An 8,102-nucleotide genomic window follows, 5' to 3' on the forward strand; every position below is an offset into this window, starting at 1 on the left:
AGGGAAATCAGGAGCTGTGGACAGGGAGTGGAGGAGATCAGGAGGGGATGGCAAGACCCCCAGCCTGACCCCAGTCCCCAGTGCCCTCTAGCAGCAGAAATAGGAAAAGGAGGTTGAGGGCAGGCAGTACTGCAACCTCCTGTGCTGAGAATAGGTCCAGCCTGGTGGCCCTGCACCTGCAGATTCAAGGCAGCCCTGCCCTGCACTAACCCTGCACCTCCCAGGCCCACTGCTCTCCCACTGTGACCCCACCCGGAGACTGGTCTATCCAAAGACCAGGGCATTGACCAGCAGCCCAGTGCTCTGCTCCATGGCCTCTGTCAGGCAGGACGGAGCTGGAGCCCAGGCAGAGTTGAGGACAGGGGAGGATGGCCCTTGTCAGCCAGGGATGTTCTGTCCTGCTGGGCCTGGGGCCTCTCTCACAGAGAACCTACGTGATCTTGCTTCCCCCACTTTCTTATCTCATAGGCCCTACATATTTGCCAAAAACCACCTGCATTCCTAACTCTTTGCCAGATGTCAGGGGCCAGCCACTGGGGGAACTGTGTGGCAGAGACCCTGTGACAATGGCCAAAGAAATTCAGGAGTTCCCAGAAAACAGAGGGTGCTGGAAATCCAGGTGGGAGAGCTGCTCCTTGCACCAAGACTTTCCTCAGAGGCTCCTTCTCCGGTGCCCTGAGCAGGGCCAAACTTGGCGAATATTAGAATTTCTGCTGGGCTGAGAAAACAACAGCAAAAGAGGAAGCAGTCTCGGGGGTGACTTGGAGATGGAAACTGGGTGCGTCCAGAAAAGTGAGTGGAGCCTGGAGGCCAATGAGCACCCCACCCTGGCAAGTCACAGCAGGACAGGGCAGGGGACCAGGCATACAATTGGGCCAGTTGTAACCTGCACAACCTGGAAAAGGATTTGTATTTGTATTTCATGTACCCATTGGGTAAGGTGGCATATATCTCCAGCTTCCTTGAGGTGAGCTCAGTTTAGGAAGTTTCTTTTCGACTGAACTGTGTCAGGAATCTCGCCAATGCCTGATGCTGCCCACCACATCTCTTTTGCTGCTGCTGTGGCTGGAACCTGCCTGGGAGGCACTGGCTGTAAAGGCTGGAGACCCAAGGAGGCTGCCCTGACACCTCTCCTTGTTCCCTGGGCCAGGGGGCCCATCTGAGCCCCTTCACCCCTGGGGAGCTGTTTTCTGCGCCTTGTATGAGGTTTGTGTCTTCATAGAAATGGCACTCTAGTAAGAGATAGACATTTTAAATGGATAGATATGTAAATTATATGGTATGTGTCTTGGGCAGAAGAATTCCCTCCCCAACCCCCAGGATGGCAGATCCAGTCCCTGGAACCTCTGTGTTGGGGTACCAGGAAAGGGCGGTGAAAGCTGCAGATGGAGCTGAGGTGGCTAATCAGCTGCCCTGGGAGAACCAGCCAGGGAAGGTTAGCGTTCTCATGTGAACCGGGACTCAGCGTGGTGGAGCTGCCTTTGAAGATGAGGAAATGGGGCCCTGAGCCATGGATGTGGGCAGTTGGAGCAGCTGGAAAAGGCGAGGAGGAGACAGGTTCTCCCTGAGAACCTCCCAAAGGAACACAGCCCTGACAGCACAGTGATGTTAGCCCCGTGAGACTATTCAGACTTCTGAGCTCCAGAATGGTAAGAGAATGAATATATGTTGTTTTAAGGCACTAAGTTTGCAGTAATTTGTTGCAACCACAATTAAAAGTTAATAAGGTTTGTTCATTTGTTTATTGGGATAGAGTCTCATTCTGTTGCCCAGGCTGCAAAGCAGTGGCATGATCTCGGCTCACTGCAACCTCCTCCTCCTGGCTTCAAGTGATTCTCCTGACTCAGTATCCCGAGTAGGTGGGATTACAGGCGCTGGCCACCACACCCGGCTAATTTTCATATTTTTTAGTAGAGACAGGGTTTCAACATGTTGGCCAGGCAGGTCTCAAACTCTCAACCTCAGGTGATCCAGCCGCCCTGGCCTCCCAAAATGCTGGGATTACAGGTGTGAGCCACCGTGCCCGGCTTACTAAGGTATGTTTTAAAGTGGTCATTGCTTTAGGGGAACAAGTTCAGGTGAAGAAGGTCCAGGATGGCCCGGGTAGGCAGAGGTCTCCCATTATGAAATAGAGGCCTTTACATTTAACAGTGGTTAAGATGAAAAATCATGTTACATGAATCATACCACAATTTTAAAAAAGAAAGAGAGAAAGAAATGAATACAAGGATTCCAAATAGGAGGGGCAGGGAGAACCAGGCGTGGAAGGGTATGCCACCTGGGAGCAGGAGTGGGAGTGAGCCGGGCAGATGCCTGAAGGGCAGTCCATGCTGAGGGGAGGGCAATGCAAAGTCCCAAGGCACAGGGACATCTGCAGGGCTCTGAAGACCAGCAAGGAGGCCGAGGGTGGAGGTCGGAACTGGGCGAGTGAGGGGGCATAGAGGACAGCTGGCCAGACTGTGCAGGGCTCTCTAGGTGTCTGTAGTGACTTTGGTTTTACTGAGAGAAAGGGGGCACTTTTGGAGGGTTTGGAGCAGAGGAGGGGCATGAGTGGTGAGGTTCTGAAGGATCACTCTGGCTGCTCTGTAGCCACCTGGGAGGTGGGGACAGGCACGGAGAGCCAAGTAGGGCAGGACTGCAATCACCCTGGCCAGGAGGATGGTGGCCTAGAACCAGGGTCAAGTACTAGATGACGGTGTGGTCAAATCACAGATATTTTATTTCTAGTCCAAAGAAGAGATAAGAAAGAGGTCGAGCAAATAGGTGACTTTTTTTTTTTTAATTCTTCACAGCCTTACCACATAACCTCTAAATCTTCAGTAAAGTTGGCTACATTCACAAGTAGCTGGTGTCACTTTGGTGGGGGCTTTGTAAGGAAGTGGGCAGGGTGTCTTTTAAGGAAGACTCAGGAGAAGCGCTGGTCTTCCAGCTGCAGAGGGGAATGGAGTTGCAAGAAGGAAACAGCGAGGTTCAGTGACACACAGTGGGAACACAAGCTCAGGGGGCAGGACCTCCAGGCCTCAAGAGGGCAGGACGGTAGTGCAGTGTTCGCACAGAAACCAAGCAATAGAGGGCGCCAGCACCCACCAGAAACGAGGTAGGGCCGCTGTCACAGCTAGGCCAGGACCTGCAGAAGCCTAAACCCTGAAAAAAGGTGGGGGCCCCCACCTACATATTAAAGAAAACATATGTATGCCATTACATGCTGGTCTCCAACAACTGCTAAAATTACATTAAATCCTTTCTAGAATTTCGTGGCTGGGACTTGAGTCTGGTCTTGGTCCATTTACTGATAGTGAATCCAGTACTGAATTGGATCCAATTCCGGATGAGGTACCCTGTCCTAGAATCACTCACACGTGACAGTTGACAGGTGGCCCCACCGGGTTTGCATGGTGGATGGGTGTTCTGCTAGGCCGGCCTCTCCACGCCCAAGGAGACTGAACTGGTTTCTCCTCCTCAGAGAGTTTGCACAGAGACTCTGAGGAAGCAGTCACCTCAGGCCTCTCCATCCTGGAGACGGCAGAAGGACAAACATCTCCTGCTGGCACAAGGTAGGGGTGGGGGATGGCTGGTGTTCCAAACACCAGTGCAGAGGGAACGTGTGCGTGTTTGGGAGTGAAGGAGGAAAGCAGGGGCTCGAGTGGTGAGAGAACCAGGGGCAGATAATGAAGTAAAAGTGGGGTTGGGGGAGACGCTGGGGGTGTGGCAGCAGGGACGCTGGATAAGGCAGGGAGGACAGGGGTGGCTCTGCGGGTCCTCTGCCTCCACACCAAGCACAGAGGGATCCATGCCTCCCTCCAGTCTGGAGTCCCAATCGCCCCTCTCTCCAATTTGGGGGACAGGGAATTCTCCTTGTTCTCCTGCCCTAACTCCTTCTTTACGACTTCTCTTGTCTCACTCTCCCTCAGATCCTCCCTTCCGCTTATGCCAAGGCTTCCACAGCCTCGCTCTGCCAGGCCTTGGCATTCCCAGCCTGAGTGTTGAAACCATTGGCCGGGACCTCAAGGCAGCTGGGGCAGGGAGAGGATGGTTAGAATCCCAGGGCACACTGCCACAAAAAGGCTGTGACTCATTTTCAGGGATTGAAAAATGCAGTCCAATTCATTTTAAAATTTTCGTCTCTCTTTGGACTTCAGGCTGAAAGTTCTTTATAGCAACGGGCTTCCAGGGACTACATGAAATTATTGGTTTCACTTTCCTTATCACCTGCTTCTTACTTCAATTAAAATTCCACTTCAGCCGGACATGGTGGCTCACTCCTGTAATCCCAACACTTTCGGAGGCTGAGTGGGGGAGGATTGCTTGAGCCCAGGAGTTCAAGATCAGCCTGGGCAACATGACGAGACCCCGTCTCTACACCAAAAATTTAAAAATTAGCTGGGTGTGGTGGCTCACGCCTGTAGTCCCAGCTATTCTGGAGGCTGAAGTGGGAGGACTGATTGAGCCTGGGGGTTCAAGGCTGCAGTGAGCCGTGCTCATGCCACTGCACGCCACCTGGGTGACATAGCAAGACCTGGGCTCAAAAAACAAAACAAACAAAAATCTACTTCATATGTAACCGTTACTTCGGTTTTGAAACCATTGCCTGAAGCTGACATTTTGCAGTTGGAATATGGCTATTCCTTCCCATCTTCAGGTTGGCTCAGGCCAAGCTGAGATTCAGGACCACAGAGGGCAACAAAGGTGGAAGGGCCCCATTTCCCCTTTCTGTATATTTTTCCCAGCCTGTCTGCAGCTCTTTCTTTTTCTTCAGTGTTAGGTCAGCATCCCAGATGTCAGGACCCAAGTACAGGCCTGGTGTGCTCCTTCCTGTGAATCATCAGACTTGTAGAAAATATCGGCCCTGCTAAGGAGCTACTCAGTGGTCATATCACACATATGCGTGCACGCACACACACACGCACCCATACACACACACACACACACACACACACACACACACACACACACTCTGTTCTTGGCCTACCCCCACTGGTGTCCCCACAGCAGCAGCATTGGCAGGGTGGTAGCAGTGAGTTCCTCTCCGTGTACTCTCAGGGCCTGGATGTGTACAGAACAGGCTCCACTCAGGACAGATCTGAGACCCCTTCTCCAGACCAAGAAGTGCACCCTCAAAATTGAGGTTCTTTAACCTTAGCAGCCAGAAAACCACATACGGGATATGTAAAAAATGTGCATTCCTGGGCCCCTTCAAACTCTTGACCCACTGTCCTCTGAGCAGACAACCCCTTATTCCCCCAGCCCTGGAGAGAGAGCCCTGCCCATAGTCCATGGTTACTTTCTTTGAAGTCTGTTCCATCTAGTTAAGAAAGGACAGTGGTACAGACCCACTTATTACCAGGCATCACAAAGGCCCCAGCATCTGAGTCACAGGATGTCACCCTCCGGGTCTGATGTGCACTTGAATTAACTGGCATACTGCCCAGCACACAGAGGGAACCTAGATGTGGAATGGATATGGGTGGTGTTACAGGCTGCATGTTTGCCTGCCTTCCAAATTCATATGCAGAAATCCTAATTCTCAAGGTGATGCTATTTAGGAAGTCATAAGTCATGCAGGTGGAGCCATGTGGGATTAAGAAGTGACAGGAGAGCTTGCTGTCAGTCTCTGCTCTCCACTGTGTGAGGATACAACAGGAAGACAGCCATCTGGTGAGGAAGAGAGGGCCCTCGCCAGATACCCGACGTGCTGACACCTTGATCTTGGACTTCCCAGCCTCCAGGATGGTGAGAAAGAAATGCTTGGTGTTTCAGCCACCTTGTCTATTGTGTTGTAGCAGCCTGAACTGGCTAAGGTAGCAGGATCTATGATGAAATGGGACAGCTGTAAAAGTGAGGCGGGAAGGGGGGCTACAGATACTAAGTTTTATGAGGAAACCTTGTGCTTGAGAAATTTGAAAATGACACAAAATTTTGTTCTAAGACAAATTTTCAGAATTCGAAACTTAGAGCCCCAAGACTTTTCCCAATGATGCGCTTGGCTTTCCTTGAGGTCTTGGCCCCAGTAGGACTGCTGGAGTCTATTATAAAATTCATCTGGAAGGGCATCTGCCATTGCTGAGGCTTCAGTAAATGGTTTTAAGGTCACAGTGTAAACAAAACTGCTGGGAAGTTGGAACTGGGTGGAGCCCACTGCAGCTCAGCAAGGCTGCTATGGCCAGACGGCCAGATTTCTCCTCTCTGGTCAGGGCATGTCGGTAAACAAGGCAGCAGCCCCAGTCAGGGGCTTACAGCAGACTTAAACGTCCCCGCCTGATGGCTCTGAAGAGAGCAGCAGACCTCCCAGCACAGCATTCGAGCTCTGCTAAGGGTCAGACTGCCTCCTCAAGTGGGTCCCTGACCCCCACGTATACTGACTGGGAGACACCTCCCAGTAGGGGCCGACAGACACCTCATACAGGAGAGCTCTGGCTGGCATCTGGCAGGTGCCCCACTGGGTCAAAGCTTCCAGAGGAAGGAACAGGCAGCAAACTTTGCTGCTCTGCAGCCTCCACTGGTGATACCCAGGCAAACAGGGTCGGGAGTGGACCACCAGCAAACTCCAGCAGACTGGCAGCAGAGGGGCCTGACTGTTAGAAGGAAAAGAAACAAACAGAAAGGATTAGCACGTCCCCTCAAAGACCCCATCTGAAGGTCACCAACATTAAAGACCAAAGGTAGATAAATCCACAAAGATAGGAAAAAACCAGCGCGCAAAGGCTGAAAATTCCAAAAACAAGAACGCCTCTCCTCCTCCAAATGATCACAACTCCTCGCCAGCAAGGGAACAAAACTGGAAAGAAAATGAGTTTCACTAACTGACAGAAGTAGCCTTCAGAAGGTAAATAATAACAAACAACTCCGAGCTAAAGGAGCATGTTCTAACAAATGCTAGGAAGATAAGAACCTTGAAAAAAGGTTAGTCGAATTGCTAATTAGAATAACCAATGTAGAGGGGAACATAAATGACCTGACGGAGCTAAAAAACAGCATGAGAACTTCGTGAAGAATACTCAAGTATCAATAGCCAAATCAATCAAGCGGAAGAAAGGGTATCAGTGATTGAAGATCAACTTAATGAAATAAAGAGAGAAGACAAGATTAGAGAAAAAAGAATAAAAAGGAATGAACAAAGCCTCCAAGAAATGTGAGACTATGTGAAAAGACCAAATCTACATTTGATTGGTGTACCTGAAAGTGACAGTGAGAATGGAACCAAGTTGGAAAACACTCTTCAGGTTATTATCCAGGAAAACTTCCCCAACCTAGCAAGGCAGGCCAACATTCAAACTCAGGAAATACAGAGAACATCACAAAGATACTCCTCAAGAAGAGGAGTTCTGAAACTATTCCAAACAATAGAAAAAGAGGGAATCCAACCTAACTCATTTTATGAGGCCAGCATCATCCTGATACCAAAACTTGGCAGAGACACAACAAAAAGGGAAAATTTCAGGCCAATATCCCTAATGAACACTGATGCGAAAATCCTGGCAAACTGAACCCAGCATTACATCAAAAAGCTTATCCACCACGATCAAGTTGGCTTCATACCTGGGATACAAGGCTGGTTCAACATACACAAATCAATAAACGTAATCCATCACATAAACAGAAACAACGACAAAAGCCACATGATTATCTCAATAGATGCAGAAAAGGCCTTTGATAAAATTCAACACCCCTTCATGCTAAAAACTCTCAATAAACTAGGTATTGATGGAACATATCTGAAAATAATGAGAGCTATTTATGACAAACCCACGGCCAATATCATACTGAATGGGCAAAAACTGGAAGCATTCCCTTTGAAAATCAGCGCAAGACAAGGATGCCCTCTCTCACCACTCCTATTCAACATAGCATTGGAAGTTCTGGCCAGGGCAATCAGGCAAGAGGAAGCAATAAAGGACATTCAAATAAGAGGAGAGGAAGTCAAATTGTCTCTGTTTGCAGATGACATGATTGTATATTTAGAAAACTCCATCATCTCAGCTCAAAATCTCCTTAAGCTGACAAGCAACTTCAGCAAAGTCTCAGGATTCAAAATCAATGCGCAAAAATCACAAGCATTCCTATGCAACAATAACAGACCAACAGAGAGCCAAATCATGAGTGAA

Source organism: Hylobates moloch, unplaced genomic scaffold, assembly GCF_009828535.3.
Source record: "Hylobates moloch isolate HMO894 unplaced genomic scaffold, HMol_V3 SCAFFOLD_28, whole genome shotgun sequence".
NCBI lineage: Eukaryota > Metazoa > Chordata > Mammalia > Primates > Hylobatidae > Hylobates > Hylobates moloch.